Source organism: Hylobates moloch, unplaced genomic scaffold (genome assembly GCF_009828535.3).
Source record: "Hylobates moloch isolate HMO894 unplaced genomic scaffold, HMol_V3 SCAFFOLD_1, whole genome shotgun sequence".
In the NCBI taxonomy this organism is placed as follows: Eukaryota; Metazoa; Chordata; class Mammalia; order Primates; family Hylobatidae; genus Hylobates; species Hylobates moloch.
The window spans coordinates 74,340,434-74,363,655 of NW_026652276.1; the positions used below are offsets into that span (position 1 = coordinate 74,340,434).

At 39.4% G+C, this 23,222-nt stretch overlaps 1 protein-coding gene and 1 pseudogene across 2 annotated transcripts in view; both read left to right on the forward strand.

Annotated features, from left to right (window-relative positions):
* The window catches only part of STK39 (serine/threonine kinase 39), a 304,185-nt gene that overhangs the window by 8,471 nt on the left and 272,492 nt on the right, over positions 1-23,222 (forward strand). The gene's annotated exons all lie outside the window — the stretch shown is intronic.
* LOC116809392 (PHD finger-like domain-containing protein 5A) lies at positions 4,948-7,255 on the forward strand (annotated as a pseudogene).

Genomic DNA, 23,222 nt, shown 5'->3' on the forward strand with positions numbered 1-23,222 from the left:
TGAAACACAGGAGCAGAATTGCAGAACAAGTGGCTTTCAAAGGTTGTTAGGATGGCAGGAGTCCTATTTTTATAAATTATAAGGGACTGACATGATAGGATGGGTGTGGTACCTGCTAAGACCATAGAACCGGGTCATTCTAATAGATGTTTTAGTTCCTTTACAGTGTACTTTTTGGGAAAGTTTTTTTTTTCCTATTTAAATATAATTCTCCATGTAATCATGTGAAGTCATACATTTTCCTCTAGGATAGTTTTGTTTAGATTATACCAAAACAGCTCTTAGTTGAAGTGATTCAAGTGTTTCTTTTTTCCCTATCTGCCATTGGCCAAGTTTTTGATACTAGACAAGAATTCAATATATTAATTAAAAAGGCATTTCAGACTTGGCTTAACTGAAAAGCAGAAGAGAAACAAAAATCCTTTAGAGAATGGATTGGCAGTACTTTATTTCTAGAGTCGATTTAGATAAATATTTCGGAATCCGATGTGAGTAAATGATATATTTCACATTTCTTCTCACTTGCCAAACAGTTATTTGAGAATAAACTCTGGCTTAGCTTTAAGAAACTTCTTGGACATTGAGGATTGAGATTAATTGACCTTTTAAACTGATGTGTATTTTGATATATGGGAAAACATTTTAAGATAGAAATGGTAGAGACCTCTACATTCATATTATCCCTGACTTTATTTTCAAACTTCTTCCAGGTAAGTGGCATTTAGTATAACTCTCAGAAGCCTAGTATTGGGGGTGCTCATGTGATTCTTCCCTTAGGTAAAAAATATACATTTTATTGACATTTATGGGTTTAGGTTTCTAACCTTTAGTTACCACTGGAGCTATTTGTCAGAAAAAACTAGATGGAAAGTAGAGGTGGATGACTTTCTGCCCTGTGAATGATAGATCGTCATTCGGGGAGTATTTTGGAAGCCAGTGACCTGTGACAGTTGTGAGACTTCTCATAATCATTCTGTGGATGGTTGGGATCTTAGAAGAAGTAATGATTTTGTTTTGAACTGGTTGCATCAGTTTGAACCAGAGTTTGTACTAAGGATATTCCAACTGCTTTATTTCCTACTCTGTTTAGTCTGGGGATTGAAAAAGGATTACATTTGGGGGGGGGGGGGTTGGTCCCTATTGACCTATCCTGTGTAGCTTAGATTTTAATTTGAATCATCTGGTTCTCTTTCTCTCAGGCAATGTCACTATCTCTCTTTGTTTAATTATGGGGTGACTCAAGAAAGCAAAGGAAGAGGAACAGCAGACTGGGTTTCCTGGGGAAGGAATGGCAGGTCATGGCTGGCTTTTATAAGTAAGTTCCTAGGTAAGAAGTGGCACAAGAATATAGAGAGAATTAGGAAATTTAATTTTAGAAGAGACCAAAGGAAAAAAAAATCCATCCCAGCTGCTTTGTCTTATAACTGAAAACTCTAATGGCCAAAGTTGAAGAAACTTTCCTATGGTCCCAAAGTCCTTAGAATCCCAGGCTCCAACCCTTCATGCTAAAAACTCCCAATAAATTAGGTATTGATGGGACGTATCTCAAAATAATAAGAGCTATCTGTGACAGACCCACAGCCAATATCATACTGAATGGGCAAAAACTGGAAGCATTCCCTTTGAAAACTGGCATAAGACAGGGATGCCCTCTCTCACCACTCCTATTCAACATATTGTTGGAAGTTGTGGCCACAGCAATCAGGCAGGAGAAGGAAATAAAGGATACGCAATTAGGAAAAGAGGAAGTCAAATTGTCCCTGTTTGCAGATGACATGATTGTATATCTAGAAAACCCCATTGTCTCAGCCCAAAATCTCCTTAAGCTGATAGGCAACTTCAGCAAAGTCTCAGGATACAAAATCAGTGTGCAAAAATCACAAGCATTCTTATACACCAATAACAGACAGAGAGCCAAATCATGAGTGAACTCCCATTCACAATTGCTTCAAAGAGAATAAAATACCTAGGAATCCAACTTACAAGGGATGTGAAGGACCTCTTCAAGGAGAACTACAAGCCACTGTTCAATGAAATAAAAGAGGATACAAACAAATGGAAGAACATTCCATGCTCATGGGTTGGAAGAATCAATATCGTGAAAATGGCCATACTGCCCAAGGTAATTTATAGATTCAATGCCATCCCCATCAAGCTACCAATGACTTTCTTCACAGAATTGGAAAAAAACTACTTTAAAGTTCATATGGAACCAAAAAGGAGCCCACATTGCCAAGTCAGTCCTAAGCCAAAAGAACAAAGCTGGAGGCATCACACTACCTGACTTCAAACTATACTACGAGGCTACGGTAACCAAAACAGCATGGTACTGCTACCAAAACAGAGACATAGACCAATGCAACAGAACAGAGTCCTCAGAAATAATGCCGCATATCTACAACCATCTGATCTTTGACAAACCTGACAAAAACAAGCAATGGGGAAAAGATTCCCTATTTAATAAATGGTGCTGGGAAAACTGGCTAGCCATATGTAGAAAGCTGAAACTGGATCCCTTCCTTACACCTTATACAAAAATTAATTCAAGATGGATTACATGTTAGACCTAAAACCATAAAAATCCTAGAAGAAAACCTAGGCAATACCATTCAGGACATAGGCATGGGCAAGGACTTCATGTCTAAAACACCAAAAGCAATGGCAACAAAAGCCAAAATTGACAAATGGGATCTAATTAAACTAAAGAGCTTCTGCACAGCAAAAGAAACTACCATCAGAGTGAACAGGCAACCTACAGAATGGGAGAAAATTTTTGCAATCAACTCATCTGACATAGGGCTAATATCCAGAATCTACAATGAACTCCAACAAATTTACAAGAAAAAAAAAACCCCATCAACAAGTGGGCGAAGGATATGAACAGACACTTCTCAAAAGAAGACATTTATGCAGCCAAAAGACACATGAAAAAATGCTCATCATCACTGGCCATCAGAGAAATGCAAATCAAAACCACAGTGAGATACCATCTCACACCATTAGAATGGCGATCATTAAAAAGTCAGGAAACAACAGGTGCTGGAGAGAATGTGGAGAAATAGGAACACTTTTACACTGTTGGTGGGACTGTAAACTAGTTCAACCATTGTGGAAGTCAGTGTGGTGATTCCTCGGGGATCTAGAACTAGAAATACCATTTGACCCAGCCATCCCATTACTGGGTATATACCCAAAGGATTATAAATCATGCTGCAATAAAGACACATGCACACGGATGTTTACTGCGGCACTATTCACAATAGCAAAGACTTGAAACCAACCCAGATGTCCAACAATGATAGACTGGAATAAGAAAATGTGGCACATATACACCATGGAATACTATGCAGCCATAAAAAAGGATGAGTTCGTGTCCTTTGTAGGGACATGGATGAAGCTGGAAACCATCATTCTCAGCAAACTATTGCAAGAACAAAAAACCGAACACCGCATGTTCTCACTCATAGGTGGGAATTGAAAAGTGAGAACACATGGACACAGGAAGGGGAACATCACACACCGGGGCCTGTTGTTGGGTGGGGGGAGCAGAGGGGGATAGCATTAGGAGATATACCTAGTGTTAAATGACGAGTTACTGGGCGCAGCACACCACCATGGCACGTGTATACATAAGTAACCTGCACATTGTGCACATGTACCCTAAAACTTAAAGTATAATAATTAAAAAAAAAAAAAAAGAATCCCAGGCTCTTGATTCTGCCCTAATTCAGTATTTTCTTCTACTTATATCACATTGTTTCCTTGTTGGTGTGAAGGCAGATGTTAGAAATATTATTGACTCAGGCCGGCCGTGGTGGCTCACGCCTGTAGTCCCAGCAGTTCAGGAGGCCGAGACAGGCAGATCACAAGGTCAGGAGTTCGAGACCAGCCTGGCCAGTATGGTGAAACCCCGTCTCTATTAAAAATACAGAATGATTAGCTGGGCATGGTGGCACATGCCTGTAATCCCAGCTACTCGGGAGGCTGAAGCAGAAGAATTGCCTGAACCCAGGAGGCAGAGGTTGCAGTGAGTCAAGATCACGCCACTACACTCCAGCCTGGGTTACAGAGTGAGACTCTGTCTCAAAAAAAAAAGAAAAAAAGATTATTGACCCAATAAATTTTAAAGTACTATTAAATTTTTTTTTTTTTTTTTTTGGTAGAGATGGAATCTTACTATGTTGCCCAGGCTAGTCTCAAACTCCTGGCCTCAAGTGATTCTCCTGCCTTGGCCTCCCAAGGTACTGGGACTACAGGCATGAGCCACTGCATCTGGCCTATGACTCAATTTTAATAGAGTAAAAATATGTCAATAAATAAATAGAGTAAAAACATGTAGGAATCAGTAAAAATCTTATGTGTTTAGGGGCATTAAAATGATTTTTATTTGCTTATATTTGTTTCTTCATCAGAGCGTGTTTATGTAACATGTAACCAGGTTATATGTAAATGTACGATGTCTTCATTTCAGCCATCACCTTTTGCCTGATCTATTACAGTAGATTATGTTTTTAATCTTTGGTTATAATCTGTCAGTGAGGTGGAGGTGGGTGTGTGTTGTAAAGTAAGGTCGAGGAACAGGAAGTTGAGGGTTGAAGAAAAGTACGTGAAATAGACATACTCCATGACTGATCGTTTGTTGGAGGGAGGTGGTCCCTTATGCGGGGCTGATATTTTATAACAGAGCAGCAGCAGTGTTCCCAGAAGAAAGGGGCTGGCATCATACTGTCCAGCTTGGTAGCCACTAACCATATGTGGCTATTTACATTTAAATTAATTAAGTAAAGTTAAAGAAATAGGATACAGTCCTTTGGTTACACTAGCCACATTTCAAATGCTCAATAATGAACTGTGGCTACGACCGCCTTACAAGATAGTGCAGATACAGACTGTTTCCCTCATCACAGAAAGTTATATGGGGTGGTGCTGGATGTTAATTTCTCGGAAATGTTCAAAGACTGGCTAAATACTATTATAATGGCTGTAAGTAGTGTGAGGCCACCTTTTAATAACATGCAAAGGTATTGCCACTGACTTAGTACAAAAAGGAGACAGGCATCACCTGATTTTTAAAAAATGTTTTGTTTTCACCCTGTGCCTATTTGCAAGCTAGTCAATTCATCTCTTCAGAAGAAGAGTATTGTTGTGTTTGGTGAAACAGATACCCCTGTCGACTTAGGAAGATAGTTTTGAAGTAGAAGTTTTTATCTTACTGACTTACCTCATTTTGGAAATGTTCTTGTGATGACTAAACACAGATTCTGTCCAAATGAAACCCAATATTTTCAGAAGTATCAAAATGTGTCATTTCTTAAAAAAGATCATTTTAGACTCTTTGGGTTGGATATCGTAGTCAGAATCACTTCAGTTTGTCTTTTATGTTATGAAGAAGGGACTGATTATAAGGTTTAAAAAATGAAATTACAAAGCAGTTCTGAAATTAACCCTAATTAGGAAAAATAATACCAAAATTAATTTCAGTCACTTGAACGGTGAATTTGAATCGTAGTCCCTTCTTTTCCTTTGAGTTAGAAACATTTTGGTATTTTAGTGAGTCAAGGGTTAATAGTTTATCCTAAGTTATACATCACAAAGCAAGTAAAACATCATTTAAGCGAGTACCTTAATAGAAATTCAAACTCAGCAAGCACTATTTGGGTAGGATACCTGCTCTTTTGGGAGAAGGAATTAATGACTGAGGGGCAGGAAAGAAATCTGTGTGGGGAGATTAAATGGGTTTAATTTTGGGCAACTCAGGAACAGTGTGTCCTTTCTCACATTTAGTGTCCCTTGAGTGACCGGAGCTGTAACAGAGAATGTTTTACTATGTAATCCCTTTAAAATTTTTCCTTGTATATGCCCTTTCAAGTTTCTGAAGTCTTAAACCCAGTGCCTGACCTTAAACACCAGTTGTTGTGGAAACGTTTTTAATGTGGCAGCTTTCCTGAGGAGTCGGGTGGCTGAAATAGGACTAGGGAAAAGTGTTTCTGTGTAGTTTCAAAATGTGATCATTAGGATGAACTTAAGAATAGTAATATTTTTGGCATAAGTCAAGATCGGGGCTAGAGTGTTTATCTTTAGTAAAGTAAATACCCATCAGTTGTTTAAAAAGTGACGATCTCTGATCTCTAGGGCCAAGAGATGATGAGCCTCTGAGTTCATCTATAGCCATTTTTCTGATTGTCTTCATAAATGCTGCAAGACTTTCTGAAGGCTATAATTTCATGTCCTGTTCTTTTTTCTTTTTCTTTCTTTTTTTTTTTTTGAGACGGAGTCTCACTCTGTCGCCCGGGCTGGAGTGCAGTGGCGCGATCTCGGCTTACTGCAACCTCCGCCTCCTGGGTTCAAGTGATTCTCCCTGCCTCAGCCTCCTGAGTAGCTGGGATTACAGGCACCTGCCACTATGTCCCGCTAATTTTTTGTATTTTTAGTAGAGATGGGGTTTCACCATGTTGGCCAGGCTGGTCTGAAACTCCTGACCTCGTGATTTGCCCGCCTCGGCTTCCGAAAGTGCTGGGATTACAGGAGTGAGCCACCGCGCCTGGCCTTCATGTCCTGTACTTTAAAGCCCATTCGAAATAGATAATATAGGCAGCTTTGTAACTTATATTTTTGCTTAAACAGTCTTTATGGAAAAGGGGGATAATTGAAGTTCCAGTGACCAAGACAGGTAAAAGTTACAGTTGGGTGCTCGTTTTGTTCGTCTATCGTATTAAAAAATGAAATTATTTTTAGCCATATGTAGTTGTTTAAAATTAAGTATTTCCTTGTCTTTTGGAGCTACCTGGAAGAAAGGGAGTGACAAAAATAGGAAAGATGATCTTTATGACTGACCTTAAATTAATCATATCAGAATTTTTATTTACAGAAAGTGTTCTTTCCTTCAGGGGATGTGTGGGAGGGTGTCCATTCTTACTTTATAGCTACATTTTATTTTAAATGAAAACTTAGATCTTTTGCCGCAAGCAGGCTGATGTTGCCATCGGAAGACTACGTGAAAATTGTGACGGCAAGTGTGTGATTTGTGACCCCTGTGTGCATCCCTGCACTTTGGTGATGTGATGAGTGTAACTGTGGATCTTACCAGGGCACTGTGTGGTCTGTGGAGGTCCTGGAGTCTCTGATGCCTGTTATTGTAAAGAGTGCACCATCCAGGAGAAGGATAGAGATGGCTGCCCAAAGATTGTCAGTTTGAGGAGCTCTAAGACAGATCTCTTCTATGAACGCCAAAAAATACAGCTTCAAGAAGAGGTGATTGGTGGGTGGCCCCTTCCTCCCCCCCCATCAAGCTGCTGCAGCTGCCAGAAAAGATGCCTACTACTACCAGCAGAAAGGAAGCAGAGCCCAGAGCATCACCAGGAGTGCCTGCTAGTGTACTGGCACTTTGCCACCCCCTCCTCTCCCTTCACCCAGACACGTGGTAGGGATGGAAAAGGATTCTTCACAGAGCACTCTGGCACACTGTATCAGAGAAAAATTGATAGATTAGTTAGTGGTTTTTCTTGAATTCGAGAAGCAAAGATCTGTTCTCCATATTGATATGTTCTCCCTCAACCAAGATCTTCTAAAAAGAAATATATTTTAGTCTTCTGCTTGAGGAGTTGACTGTGAAGCTACGCCCAGTGAAAAACATGTTCTTGCAGCAGCTCTGGTGGCAGCTGTCCTTGAGGAACCTTCAGCGTGTAGTGGGAAGCTATCAGAATAAGAAATGTGGCCATTTAACACTTAACCATTTAACATCTTTTAACACTTGTGCTGGTGTCACGTTATTTTCCTTCTGAGAAATTGGAAATCCTTTCTGTAGTTATTATGTTAATAAAGGTGGTGTTTATTTTCTGGTAAAAAAAACAACAAAAAAAAACTTAGCCATTTCTATCAGTCCTCCTGTGAAGAAATGAGACTAATTTTCTAAGGTGACATTAATTTGCTTTTAAAATACTTCCAAAAATGTTTTAAGCAGTGGTATTTGTATTGGAATAAGTATGTAACCTTACAAAATGACTCTTTAGCATGACAGTGCTGTTAGTTGTTTACCGTCAGTTTTGTTTACTATTATTTGTAGTAAATTCTGGATCACTATTTCATAGAAGTGATAAGACTAGGACTTGGTTGGAGATTACAGTGAGCTGTTGGCATAGAGGTAGGGATTGCAAAAGTAAAAGCTGATGGTGGCTGAGAGGAGTCTGGTGGCAGAGTGGTGGGTGGGATTCTACAGTCAGGTCTGTGAAGCCAGGGAGAAAATGGATGGGCTCGTTCCAAGGCAAAGACTACTACACAGCAGCAAGAGACCTCAAACCTGAGCAGGCCTGAGAAAGAGGGAGAATAAGAATTTGGGGGCGTTTCCAAGTTTACAATTTGCAGGACTTGACAAGGGGTCAAGGCAAGGGAATTGGTAGGGAGAGTGTAATTTTTCCAAGGATGATTCAGCAGCAGCCTCTTGTTGAGGTAGGTGCCTCTTTTGAAGTTTTGCCATCAAGGGTGCCTCTGACAGACTGAAAGGACAGGTTCTTTCATCATGGATTCTGACATTCACTGTATCAGCTATCTATAGCTGTGTAACAAAGCACCCCAAAACTTAGTGGCTTAAAGTAAGGACCATTGTACATGCTTATAATACAAGTTAGCAATTTGGGTTTGGCTGGGCTGGGCATTTCTTCAGTTTGGGGTCAGACCCATGGTCAGCTTGGTTGGGGCTCTCTTTTAAGATGGTCTCACTCACGTGTTAGGTGGTTGGTGGTGGCTGTTGGCTGGCCCTCACTTTCCACTGATTTCTCATCCTGAAAGAAACTTGCCTGTACTTTGTTTCTTGGCTGCAGCAGTGTTCTAAGATAGTGGGAGTGGAAGCTGCAAGGACTCTTGAGGCCTAGTCTTAGAAAGTCACATAATGCCACTCTGCCACATTCTGTGGGTTAAAGCATATCACAAGGCCAGCTCAAATTCAAAGGGAAAAGAAATAGATTTTTCTACTTTTTGGGAGGAGTGGTAAAATCCCATGGCAGAGGGATATATATACAAGGATGGAAAGAATTCTTATTGCCATTTTGCAAATTCCTTGCCACAGCAGCTCAATTTAGCACAAGGAAGATGAATATACAATGTTTGTCATTCATCTGACTTTTGTTTTTCACACGTGTTAGGGGAAACTATTACCCAACTACCCTTGTGTACACTCTCGTTGTTATAGTGCCATTGATTATAGGTTTCATATACTAATTTGCTGTGTGAACTAAGCATCAGAGTGATTTTTGCTATAGAAGTGGCTTCAGGAGTGTATCGCTTGCTAAACAATCTAAAGATGTTGATTCCAATGTGATATTTGAAGGGTGAGGGAGGGTGTGTGTGTGTGTAATGCTGATCCTTTTTTAGCCTTGAGGTGTTTTATTCCAGACTGACTTTCTTAAAACTTAACACCACGTTAAAAATATAGATTGTTTGCATGCATATGTATTTGTTTCTCCTGCCACCTACAAGTCATGAGCTAGATTTGTCACAGCCCGAAAAATAACATGTTGTCTGTGCATCACTCAATGTAAAGGTAGGTTTTTGCTTAATTAAGAAAGTTTCTTTACTTTGAAGTCAATCCAGCAATATTTTATTCCCTGTTTCACAGTTTTTCAAAAAGAATTGCTAGCCTATTAGGATGGAAATATTAGAAGCTTTGTAATAGTTACTGACAGAATTACAGAGTTTGCCCCTCTTCATTTTTTTTAGTTCTTGTTTTAGTTTTTTTTTTTTTTTTTTTTTTTTTTTTAGTTTAGAAATAACAGAAGGAAGGGAGATGTACTGTTATGCCTTTTATTTATTTATTTATTTATTTATTTATTTTGAGTCAGAGTCTTGCTCTGTCACCCAGGCTGGAATGCAATGGTGCGATGTCAGCTTACTGCAACCTCTGCCTCCTGGGGTTCAAGCAGTTCTCCTGCCTCAGCCTCCAGAGTAGCTGGGATTACAAGGCACCTGCCACTACACCTGGCTAATTTTTGTATTTTTAGTAGAGACGGGTTTTGCCATATTGGCCAGGCTGGTATCTTGGCCAGGCTGGTCTCAAACTCCTGACCTTGTGATCCATCCACCTTGACCTCCCAAAGTGTTGATATTACAGGTGTGAGCCACCGCGCCTGGCCTATTTTACCTTTTATTAAGTCATAAAGTATTTCTGGTAAAAGCCCTTGTCATAAAATATTATATGCTTTTAGATGTGAGAAGAGGGCTAAGTGTTATCTTTATAAAATTAGAGATTTAAAGGCTAAGTGACCTGTTTATTACATTGGAAGACAGGTCTGGACGTGGGATTAGAATTGTGGAGTGTCCTTCCCGTGGCTGGCCTGGGTTCCTTTCTCATGTAAGGAAGAAGCACTGAGAAAAAGATGTTATCTGGATCTCTGAGGTTATTAAAAATTCCAACCTTATTTTATTTATTTATTTATTTGAGATGGAGTTTCACTCTTGTCCAGGCTGGAGTGCAATGGCGCAATCTCGGCTCACTGCAACCTCTGCCTCCTGGTTCAAGTGATTCTCCTGCCTCAGCCTCCTAAGTAGCTGAGATTACAGGCATGTGCCACCACACTAGGCTAATTTTGTATTTTTAATAGCGATAGGGTTTCGCCATGTTGGTCAGGCGGGTCTCAAACCCCTGACCTCAGGTGATCTACCTGCCTCAGCCTCCCAAAGTGCTGGGCTTACAGGTGTGAGCCACTGAGCCTGGCCCTATTTTGAACTTCTCAAATATTATACAAACAATAGTATAAGGTCATTGTAGAAAATTTATATAACACTGATGAGTGAAAAGGAGGGAAAGTAACCTCATCATCCAAGGCTAGACACCGTTTGAATTCTGATGTAGGAGTATATATTTACATGGCATAGGACTTTAAAAAAAAAAAGTGTAAATTGATATTTTTAGAAATGTCTACCTTTTTTGTATTCCCAGTACTTTCACATTTAATTTGCTACAGCAAGTAAAATAAACTAGTCTTAGATTAATACTTGCTTGGCAAAAGTGATTTTTTTTCTTGAGATTTTGGCATACACTGATAGACAAGCGTGCCTTATGATTACTGCAAAGTGTGTAAGTGTATTTTTTCTCATACTTAAATGTTTTCAGAATCACAGAATACATCTAATACAGTCTACTCTTAATGTCTGTGTTACGATTTAGATTTCTTAGGAGTATCTATTATACTTTGCCTTTTGTCTTCCAGATACTGCTGGATCACCTTATTCTGATATTTGGCACTTCGTCGATTGGTAGAAAAATCGTTTTGGCCAGGCGCGGTGACTCACGCCTGTAATCCCAGCACTTTGGGAGGCCGAGGAGGGCAGATCATTAGGTCAGGAGATTGAGACCATCCTGGCTAACACGGTGAAACCCCGTCTCTACTAAAAATACAAAAAATTAGCCGGGTATGGTGGTGGGTGCCTGTAGTCCCAGCTACTTGGGAGGCTGAGGCAGGAGAATGGTGTGAACCTGGGAGGCGGAGCTTGCAGTGAGCTGAGATTGTGCCATTGCACTGCGAGACTCCGTCTCAAAAATAAATAAATAAAAAAGAAAAATTGTTTTACAAGAAGTTCTGGCACAGAGAGAAGTTAAGAGTCAGTAACTTTCTTACTGTTTGTGGATGTGTTTGAACAGAGTAGTGACTTTTGGATTTCATAGTGACTTTGTATCAAACCTAGAGCTGGCAGCGTGAGGATTTTCTAGATGAGCTAAATATGTGGTATTTTTTTGTAGAACTAGCTATATGATTTCATGCGGATGTGGGAGAAATGAATAGGAATTTAATTTGATGATATAAATATTGAATTTTGTGGTCTTCTAAATTTTAAGGATTTTGTAGTATTTAGAACAAAAGGACAAAATAGCTTTTGGCATGACTAGTCTTTATTTAAAAAGTTTTTTAAGTTACAAATGTATAATATTTGTGAATCAAGTAGATGAAAGTAACTCCCAACTTTCATTGCCCACAGATGGCCTGTATGGCCACTTTGGTGTGTATCCTTGCAGATGTTTTTCTATGTATATATCTACATAAAGATTTTTCCAAAATGTAATAATTTTACATGTAATGTGGAAACTATACATATTGTTCTGCAATCTGTAAATTTTACTTCTTCAAAGTAATATATAACTTGGGTATTTTACTTCTGTATATTTTCTGTAAATATTTTTAGTAAAGTATACACATTATAAATATTCACAGCTGTCATTCCAGGCCATTTCTCAGAGATCCATCTCCTTTAAAAATGCCTATTCTGGATCCATTTCTATTCTATGAGTGCAGCTTAATTTACTTAACTAATTCCTTTATTGATGAACTTATTGATTGTTTCCAAGTTTTTATTATTTCTGTGGGATAGATATCCAGAATTTTTGATGGCCAGGGCCAGTAGTATCGCCTTTATACTTTTGATAGATACTGTGAAAATTTCTTCCAGTTGTACTAATTAAATGCTAGCTTATTTGCTCCCATTACTGACCTTAAAGGTAAGAGGGAGCTATAGTGAGAAGGCATCTTGTCTTATTCCCGATTTGACCCAGACCTAAAATATCTAAGGTCAGAAGAAAATGGTGGGTGGGGTAAGGTGGGGTGGGATGGTTGGGTAATTGTGGATTGGAAAAGAAAAAATTATTGCCTCAGTTTAGGGAACGAAAGTTGCATCACTTATGGTCTAAAAAATGAAGTGTGATGAAGTTTATTCCTATGAGCAAATTTATGGAAAGATTTTTTTGAATTGGTGAGAAGTCTGGATTATGGAATATAACAAAATTGGTTAATCTGCCCTTTAGGTTGTAAGGGACAGGGACTCACTAAAATTACCCAAATAATGGGGCATTCTTTATAAAGGTAGATGTGGGAATAGGGGGACAGGAATCTCATCCATAATCCTGGGTTTTCTAGCATCCCTGGAAAAGTTGAGGGTCTCGGTCTTGGGAATTGCAGTGAAATGTCTACGTATGGACTGGGAAGTGGATAAGACCTCAGCAGCAGGAAATTTTGGATCCTCACTATTCTGGATCCTCTAACCTTAGTGTAACTGGCCAGTCAGCGTGTGTTTGCTTTGCTCATGCCCACCTGCTTCTCTGGCTGTTTTTACCTGGCTTTCTTATCTACTATCTGTGCATGTCTTCTCTGTTGTTGTTTCTACTTAGTCAGAATTTTGGCTCATTCATAGCTCCTTATGGCCCATCCAGCTTCTCTCTTCTTTCCCTGTTAGCCACAACTATGGCTGCTAATTACTGGATTCTGTCTTTATTTCCCAATCTTAATCCCAAAGATTGAGAATCTAGTTTTTAGCGAGTCCCTTTGTAGAACACCTGACTGCCCTAAACTCAGACACCCTCCTTGGAGAAGGCTGTAGCATCGGAAGTTCCTGCCTGGGAAGGAATCACAAGTGTGGCAGGCACCACTAGTGAGTGTTTTATGTAATACTGCTCTTAGGTACGTAACTGGTCATGAGACAGAGATGACATGTCACCCCAATCAGCAAAATGTAATCCTGATCTAATGTACTTTCTTTGTTAAAATATATACTTACAATGTATTTAAAGAGGAGTTTATTGTTTTGAGTCAATAAATAACTTTCTTCCCTGGGAAGAACCTCCCTTTTCCCTTATGGATTGTAAATCGGGAAATCTTATGCCCAGTTTCAGTTGTAAATTGTCTTAAATTCTGAAATAATGATACCCGAATCCTGAGATATGGTCTGGTCTTGCCTTTTCTGCTGGATTTAAAGTACTGTGAAGTAGCTCATCCTGTTTATGTAATGGTGATAAAATTCTGAAAAATATACCTGGAACCTGATACATTTTGAGGAACTAACTTTCCTGTGTCAACAGTTTTCTCAGCAGTATCTTCTCCATGGATATTGAGGCAGAATCTGATCCTCTCAAATTTTATGATGTATTTGGTGGTCCAGTGTTTCAGAGATGCAAGTTTGTTAATATCCTCTGGAAGATTTCTCAAGGTTGCTTTGTTTTCCTCTTGAGGGTCACTATTAAGTATCCCTTTTTTCCCTGTTCTCTTCCTCCAAACCCCATTCTGCTTCACTTTCAAAACGATGGCTAGAGGGTTGGATGTATCAGTGATCATGAACTGCTGAGTCCTAAACTTTGGTGTCTGTTTCCCTCAGAACCTCAAAGGGCAGTTTCCCTGGGACTTTTTAAAATGAGAACTATGTTCATAAAGTGCTGTCTTAGTTTCAGATCACTTGAAATGTAATCTGATTCGAGAGGCAGTGTTTAAGCTCCTGTTTACCGAAAGGCTGTTTGGATTATCATTTTGCAGGAATTGTTGCTGGGTAAAAGACAAATGAACAACGTACTCAGAAGAGATGACCAAATGTTCTGATTTCATATTGGAAGTTTTCTTCTGGTGGTCTTGAATCTGCGTTTTAATCTCCTTAAAAATGCCTTTTTAGCACATAAGCAAAATTAAACATTATTATTTTATTAAAAACTATGCAGTGCCCCTTATTAGTTAGGAGAAAAATCTCTTAAATCCTTTTTGGTAAGGACATGTGTAATTTAAGGCTTTCATTTCGACAGCCTGGTTTCAGCTGACAGGTATGTTAATCTCTATTTGATTGCTTTGGTGAGGAGTTGAAAATCACCTAATGCCTGGCTTAGTGTGCATTTGTAAATGCGCTTTCCTTTGGTTTTCATTTCATGCAATAATGAAATGAATTTTCCTACAATAATGAAATGAATTTTCCTACTGTTATTTTATTATAGATTGATGGTTTATCTGATTACCAGATTTAAATAAACAGTTGAACCATATTCCCTTTGACTATGTCCCCTTGTTTATCCTTTTTTTTTTTTTTAATGCTGATGGGTCTTTATAAGCATTATTATCAGCATTATTATCAGTACATATGTATGTATAGAGCCTCTTCATCAGTTATCTTGTAGCATAACAGTGTTCTAAGAAAGCGATTTTTTTTTTTTAAGTTTAAGAATTTCCTTTTCTATTTTGGTTTAATTTTCATTACACTCTTTTCTTTCTTCCCTTATAAGTGGCAAAGTTTATGTGAATATGATTATATATAGAACATATGACTATATATAATCTTTTTTTTATTTACAGAGGCAAAAGATATATTTGTGTTTATGTGTGTAAAGTAACACGTGACAAAAGAAAAATTATGTGTAATAGAAGTAATTTGACTCTGGGGAGAATTTTACTTTATGTTTTGAGGGTAGAATAAGCTTTAGAAAAAATATTCAAAGTCAAAATTCTGGGAGGGATTTTTTCCTCCATACCAGGAGGACTTTTAAAAGGAATTCAAGTCGACCAGATAATTCTGATACAAACACTTATGGAGCACCTGCTGTGTGCCAAGGACTGGACCAATTACTCAGCATACTTGATGCCTGATCCTTTCCTCATTCCTGTGAGGGTTGGTGTGATTATCTCAGTTTTACAAATCAGGAGGCAAAGACTTGGATGATCACAGTCTGTTGAAGGTCACGCAGCTGGATCTGAACCTAGTCTTGGCTGTTTGCAAAGCCCTCACCCTTGCTATGGTCCTCTTTGCCTCCTCTAGTTTTGCTGTCTGACCTAGCTTTACGATTCTCAAACTTCAGGACAAGAAGTGAATTTCTTTTCTTTTTTTTTTTTTTTTTTTTGAGACAGAGTCTCACTCTGTCACCCAGGCTGGAGTGCAGTGGCGCAATCTCGGCTCACCGCAACTTCCGCCTCCTGGTTCAAGCAATTCTCCTGCCTTGCCCTCCTGATTAGCTGGCACGTGCTAATTAGGTGGCACGTGCCACCACACCTGGCTGATTTTTTAGTATTTTTAGTAAAGACAGGGTTTCACCATGTTGGCCAGGGTGGTCTTGAACTCCTGACTTCAAGTGATCCGCCTGCCTCGGCCTCCCAAAGTGCTGAGATTACAGGCATGAGCCACCGCGCCTGGCCAAGAAATGAATTTCTAGAAGAAAGGTCCCTATTTTTAAAGTAGCATCACTTGGCAATTGGAGGAAACTCCAGGCAGACCCTGGTTCAGAGCCCAGTGGCATCATTTGCTAGCTTTGTGACTGAGAGCCAGTTACTTGGCCTCAGTGTGTTTTGTGGTGTTTCAGAACCTAATCTAGACCATCATATTGGCCTTGCAGAGTTGTTTTAAGGATTAAAGATCATGAATGTGCAATACATAGTAAATGGCGATGATGATTATGATAATAGCAGTTAGCACTGAGGAGTTGTTATTACTTGTCAGCTCCTGGGCTAAATGCATTTCATATTTAGCTCATTTAGTCCATACAGCAACCCAGTGGACAGATATTATTGTCTCTGTTTTACGTGGAAAGAACTCAGTGTGTGAAGTCTCTTGTTATTTATATTTTCCACATCAGTGTACCCTTCCATTGGTATGGCTAATTGAGAATTCACTCACTAGAGAATTCACCGTCATTCAATAAACATTAATTAAGCACCTCCTATAGGGTAATTAAGATAGATAAAAGTTCTCTTTTCAAACCTTATATTTTAGTGATTACTTTTTACCTATTTATCCTCTAACTGGTTTTATTTGTGGCATTAAAAAAGGATTAATCTTATGGTAGCTTAAGCACTTAAACATTTCACATACAGGGAAATCACGAACGGAAATGCTTACATTCCAAACCACTTTTTATGTGTCTTCAAAATAATTAATGCTACTACATTGGTAAAAAGGCTCAGAAGATATGAGGAGATGAGGAATCTTCTAAAAATACCCTCTTACTACTCCTCTCATTCTTTCTTCCATCACACAAAGTACCTAAAAATGCAATTGATAAAATAAGTTGCATAAAGCAGCAATCCTCATGGCCTGTCATCTCTCCAGAGCAATGATGGGGACATTGGGAGGTTTAGAAAAGTTATTAGCATTAAGGCTAAAGTGCTGACAGCTGAAAAGGGTACAGAGGAATTCTGGCAGTGGACTCACAGTTCATTATAGCGGGGAGAGAGATTCCTACACCAAGTGAAAACACTGGAGGGTTTCGCTCATGTGCTTCCCACCATTGAAACCAGACTGGAATATTCAGCCAAAACAGCAGACTGTTAGACATTTAAAAGAAGGAAAAAAGATGCAAATACACTACTCTATAAACATGCCTGTCATCTCCTGGATGGTAGTGCAAGGCACCATGTGGGTTAGGAAAGTTCTTCCTTCCATGTTAGAGAAAGTGGAACCATACTTGTTAAATTGTGAAACAGGGTGGGAAGAGTGGAGAGTCTGTTCTTTAGAAAGACCTGAGCAACGCCGGGCGCGGTGGCTCACGCTTGTAATCCCAGCACTTTGGGAGGCCGAGGCGGGCGGATCATGAGGTCAGGAGATCGAGACCACAGTGAAACCCCGTCTCTACTAAAAATACAAAAAAATTAGCCGGGCGTGGTGGCGGGCGCCTGTAGTCCCAGCTACTCGGAGAGGCTGAGGCAGGAGAATGGCGTGAACCCGGGAGGCAGAGCTTGCAGTGAGCCGAGATTGCGCCACTGCACTCCAGCCTGGGTGACAGAGCGAGACTCCGTCTCAAAAAAAAAAAAAAAAAGACCTGAGCAACTGTGAGCTGGCTGAAGGTCAGAATTTAAATCTTCCTGCTTTTTCTTGACTGGACGATGGGTTAATTATCCTCCATCTCTTTATTCGGTCTTTGTTGCGCTCCGGTGAGTGCCAGCGTTGCTACATCTTGGTGATCTAAAGAAGAAGCGCCCTTTGTGGTCTGACCTTGAGGAACTTGGAAAGTCTGCAGGAGAGAAACAAACAGGGAAATGATTATACCCTGTGAGGTAATTCTCTGGTGGAGGTGTGGTAACTAATCGTTCCATCTCCAAAGTCCTTCTATCTTTTGTCAGTAGCATGTTATATAGTTGTACTGTTGATCCTAAAGGAAGGGATTTCAATTCCAACTTAGAAATTCCGGCCATCTACTCTGTCTCGCAGACTAATTGTCTTGTTCCAAGATAGACTAGTAGTGAGAGACAGGACTAATGTTTTCATACAACTTTGCAATTTTGTTCATAAAAAGTTTTTGAAGTTTAGTGCTGCCTATACAAGCATGGGTTAAATGCTAACACTAACTGAATATACCTGTAAGTGTGTGTGTATTTGTTTTTTGATATGCATGTATTAACATCATGTTCTAGCTTGTGTGTAAACTCTGGACTCTGAGACAATGTTTAAACTTTCAACAAGAGAAATAACGAAAAGAAGCAATGGTTTTTTTGTTGTACCCGTAACTAAATTTACCGTTGTTCTAAGAACTCGACAAATGACCACAGGATGTGAATTTAATCAAGTTGTGCCTTTGAACAAAGGTATCCTGGTTATAGTGGAATTTTTTACTTCCTATCATCCTGCTCATGTGTTCACTTTCCTGCCTTTTCTGAAATCACCAGCAGTTCAGTATGACTTAACCAACTAAATGAATTACTGCAATGCAAAAGAAACCAACCCAGGAAACAAAAGGAATCACCATTATTTCTGACTCTGTCTCCTAGATCAGCATTCGAAGCCAAAGATTTCTACCTTTTACTGGAAAAATACTAAATGAAGTGACTCACTTTAAAAAAATGACCCCTGCAATGCAACCTAGATTTAATTGAAGGTGGTATTTAACTGAAGGTGAGGGCAGTGTGTACAATCTTAATCTCCTCAGTCGGACACATGTTCAATTATATTATCTTTGACAAAAAGTTCTTATTTCATCCAGAAGAAACTAAGCAAGCATTTAATGGAGAACTGTTAGGAACCAAAATTTCCCTAGAAATATTGCCTTTGATTTTATGGACTATTTTTCTTGATGCAGTTGAAATGGCTTGCCTTTGATTTTGACATCTCTTTTGGCATTGACTATACATGTCATCTCTTTGGGAGAGGAGCGCTGTATCCATGTTGTTAGTCATCTCTTCCACCTATCAGTGCTGTATTAATCGCTGCTCTGCCAAGTACTTTTTACATGCACATCTCATTTAATATTGATATTAAGCCAATGAAGAAAATGAAGCTGAAGACTTAAAATATTTGCTAGGGTCAAATTGAGTTTCTCACTCTCCGGAGTCTGTAAATCCCCTCTTAACCATTATGCTGTGCTGCTTAGAGTGGTTTTCTCTTTGCCCTGGGAGAACTCTCACTAGATAAACCAACAGCATATTCATTCAGTACGTGTGTGTTGCTTCTCAGCAGAGCTAAGTTCTCAGCTTTGTTGGGCATTTGTTGCTGTTGCTAATTGAGTTGTTTAGTTTCCTTTCATTGGCACATGCTTGTGATCCCAGCACTTTGGAGGCTGAGGCAGGAGGATCGCTTGAGGTCAGCAGTTTAAGACCAGCCTAGGCAACATAGTGAGACCTTTATCTCTATTTATAAATGTATATATTACTCACATTAAAATTTGTTAACAAAGAACAACTTTGATTATCATCATTATTCAAATACTCAAGCAAAGGAAGGCTCTTCATCTCTTTCCTTGGACAGTACCTCATAGCATGCCATTATGTTTCAAGGTTCGTTCTATAGTAAGATGAGCAAATAATGCTTGGATGATAAAGTTTAAAGTAAACTTGTAAATCAAAATTTGCAAAAAAAAAAAAAAAAGAAAAAAACTAGATGAAAGCAAGAAAAGTAGGTTAGAGGAACTTGATGTCTCGTTTTTAATATCAAGGTAACTTGTGAGGGCCTGGAAGGCATCTATCAAGTTGTGAACACTGTCTCATCTTTTTATTTATTTATTTATTTTAAATTTTTTTCTTTCCAAAATTTAAAAAAAGAATTTTATTTTATGTCTCATCTTTTTAAATGGTGATTCTAATAAATGGCTTTTTTAGTTTCTAAACCTGGACCATTAGACAACACTGAGATTGGTAGGAGAACAATTGTGAGACCAGAGTTTTGTTGCATTGAGAGGAGTGCTTGCTTGCCCCAGACCACTTGGAGAGAAAGTCAGGAATGGGTTGGATATGTTTTCTTTTTCTTTAGCTAAGGGCATCTGTCTGACTGGCATTGGGTTTGGACAATAGAGGGATAGAGGAGACCTACACACAACTCTCTGTGATTTAGTAGGAGGGAAGGAAGTAAAAGAAGTCACAGAAAAGCCTCCCTCTCCCTGAGGAAGTGGACAGAGAGAGACCTCTTCCATCCAGGGTAGGAAGTCCCCATAGTACCTGACTTATCTGTATTCTGCTAGGCTTTTGAGCAATAAATTGAGAGTTAAGTGTATGTGGAAAGTATCTGAACACACCGAAAATATCTGAAGATTTTTTTTTTTTTTTTGAAACAGAGTCTCACTCCGTCACGCAGGCTGGAGTGCAGTGGCACAATCTTGGATCACTGCAACCTCCACCTCCTGAGTTCAAGCGATTCTCCTGCCTCAGCCTCCTGAGTAGCTGGGATTACAGGCGTGAGCCACCACACCTGGCCCCCTGCCTACTTTTTAGAGTGCTATCATCTCACTTTTTCTTCCTTAATATGCAAATTATGTGAATCTTTCAAGGTTCAACCTAAATGCCCACCCCAAATTCTTGATTCATATGATTCTTAGGGAAAATCACCTGTAGCTGTGTAATGTAGCAGCTTGGGCATAATTATAGCTTATTTCCTCTGGTAGCTTTTTAAGTTCCTGAAGAATAAAAAGCTTGCCTGTCCTGAGTTTTCTGTAGTGAGTAAGATTTAACACGGTTCATACCACTAGTTGGGAGCTGGTTGTTATTTGTTGAATGGATGCATGAACTTCTGTCAATCTTTTGATTCTCCTAATAGCTTTCTCTGTGTTTAATTGAGGCTTTCCCCACGTCTTTTTCAGAGTCTAGACCTTTTGGAATCTGCTTTTATTTCTTACACTTGATTTTTTTGGGGGTGGGGGAGGAGTGTATTCTGTGTTCTTCTCTTTGCTCTCTATGGCTGGAATTACTTTTGGAAAGATGTGACACTTTTCGATTTTTTTCTCTGAGCCTTTTTACTCAGACAAAATCACAGGAGTTTCTCTCAGGACAGTCATGTTCTTTAGGTGACTTGACCCTTGCTCTAGCAAACCTACCTTGGTTGAGCATTCGGCTAGGAGAAGTGGGAGAGTAGTTGACGCAAATACCGCTGTCCTATGACCTGACCCTGGTATGCATGGTGCTGTGCCCTATGGCCACTATTTTTGATGGTAGGACTTTGTCCAGTCAACTTAGCGGAAAAGATCATACATGTTGAACACTGCAAAAGTGAACCTTCCCAAGATATTCTTTTGGGGAATTTTCTGAGCTTTTATGGTTCTTTACAAGTTACTTGTCTAATTTGTACATTCACCTCTGCTGTCCCATGGGCCTTGGCAAGTGACAGCTGCAGTGCCGATGTTTGAGAGTAGAGAAGCTTTGTTAGAGCACGGGGTTATCTGGGAACTCTCTTCCAATTTATGTGGTCCAGTTCTGTTTAAATTCTTTCCCCATTACAATTCCCGTTAGCAAAAGTTATGCCAGTAATTTCCATTTATTGCCTCCTTAATGGTGACATGGTGTTAAAAGATGTTTATATGATCCTACATATCTTAGTACTTTCAAAATAAAGAGACTTTTAGTGATTTACTGCTAGGAGGCTATTTCTGTCTAAATCATGATAACATGGACGTGATCTTAGAATTGGTAGTTATGCTTTTTTCTTCCTCCCCTCCATAGGACATTATGTTTCTAGGGCTGGCTTTGACTATTAAATATGTATACAGTCAGTCCTCCATGTCCATGGCTTCTGCATTTGTGGATTCAGTTAACTGTAGATTGAAAATATTTGGAAAAAAATGGATGATTGCATCTGTACTGAACATGTACAGACTTTTTTTCTTGCCACTATTTCCTAAACGTTATAGTGTTAACAACTATTTACAGAGCATTTACATTGCCTTAGGTATTACTCTAGACATGATTAAAGTATCCAGGAAGATATGCACAGGTTATATGCAAATACTACATCATTTTATACAAGGTTCTTGTATAAAATCCATGAATTTTGGTACCAATCCAAAATTGGTACCAATCCCCCACGAATACTGAGGGACAACTGTATATATTTTTTCTTTTGTGGGAAGTGGGGCCAAGGATAGGATAATCTGTGATCCTCACATCATAAAAATATTCTGAAATGTCAGTTTATATGATTCTTTGATTTTTCCAGATCTATATTTCCGTGGTATAGGAAGGTAATAAAGGTTATGATAAAGAAACAGAGTATTCCCCTTCCTGCATCCGGATACTGGCCTTTTTCTGATTGATAGAAATTGGGGTTTTCTAATGCATGCTGAATCTGAATCTCCTCCTCCAACAATGAATGTCCATAGGAAATTCTACCAGGTGGATCTGTAATGGAACGTGTTCCCTGTGTGACTTAAGGAATTCAGACTCATTACTTTCTAGGCACCCTTGGTGGAATGTTCTTCAATAACATGGGAGAGTGGGATGCTTTTGAAGACACAGGTAGAGCTGCAGGGAAACACATAATCACTGATTTTCGTGTTGTGAGTTTATTCACATCATAAGATGATGGCTCGTGGAAATACAACCCTGGCAGGTCTGAGCAGTCTCCTTTTCCCAACAGAGCATGTCTGCTTCTGCTGAGAACCTAGGACTGGAGCTCACCATATTCCAACCAGCGCCCCTCTGGGCTCCTGGGCTGACTTTTAAAAAAGCCTTGTTCCTAGCAGGTTGGTTGGGTAAAGCTTCCTGATATGGGAAAGGGGCAGGTATGCAGGTAGTCACCAAGCTGGGGAGTGCCTGGCACAGAGCCGGTAACCAAGACCTCTCAGGAGATGAAAGTCCGCTGCTGTTCATGAGATCATCCATGCCTAAGAGGTATGGCGGTGGCATTAGCCTTGGCTTTAGAAAGTTGAAAGCGCACGAATAATGTCTTCTTTTGAAGGTGGCTTATAACAACGTTTCTTTGCCTAAAAACTCGTATTTCTGTCAGGTTTGCTCAAGCTGAGGATGGCGATTTGCCACTTCATTAGATGACTCACGTCACTGAAAAAAGACATTTAGCCCCTTCTCCAGGACTGTCCAAACCTAGGAATTTCCTGCAGGAATGCCAAGGAGATCTTCAAACAGCCAAACACAACTTTTGCCTTGGTGTGCAGGCATGCTTCTGTTTCTGTCAAAATAAATTAGGCTGCTAAGTCGTAAATTAGGAAAATATTTTGCTACTTGTGTTTCTTATTTAGCAAGTAGAATAAATAGCTGGCCTCAAAACAAAACAAAAACCCAAACCAACCT